Source organism: Branchiostoma floridae, chromosome 1 (genome assembly GCF_000003815.2).
Source record: "Branchiostoma floridae strain S238N-H82 chromosome 1, Bfl_VNyyK, whole genome shotgun sequence".
Taxonomy (NCBI): domain Eukaryota; kingdom Metazoa; phylum Chordata; class Leptocardii; order Amphioxiformes; family Branchiostomatidae; genus Branchiostoma; species Branchiostoma floridae.
In genome coordinates, this window is record NC_049979.1 from 27,094,144 (window position 1) to 27,094,659 (window position 516).

The following is a 516-nucleotide window of genomic DNA, read 5'->3' on the forward strand; positions in this document are numbered from 1 at the left end:
AAATGCAGTTGAAACTGTCACTGTTAAAGTGGCAAACCATAGTTTTCAGCCTATGGGGAATTCTATATTAAGGGGCTAAAAGGTGTATGCTTCGACGCGGTAAGAGTTATAGTAGGGGTGAAAAAGTTTGAGTTTATAGGGTACAACCTCCAAAAGACTAGCTACAAACGGCTACTTTTCATGCAGATTGTGTTACCGCCGCAAGGGGGAGCTCTATCTCGAGACTTGTGTAAGATCCTAAAACACTTTCTGGAATTTACCGTACATTAGCTTTCCGTAGTCTCTACGTACACCAGACACCATGGGACGCTAGAAAAACCGTAGAAATGAAAGAAATAGAGGAGTAAGCGCTGTTCCCTAGTCGGCTGTACTTCTCTGGCCGGCTTACCCCTCTATTTGTTCGCATTTCTACGGTTTTTCTAGCGACCTATGGAGTCTGGTATGTAGCGCACTGTTCCCTAGCCGACCGTACCTCTCTGGCCGGCTTACTCCTCTATTTGTTCCATTTCTACGTTC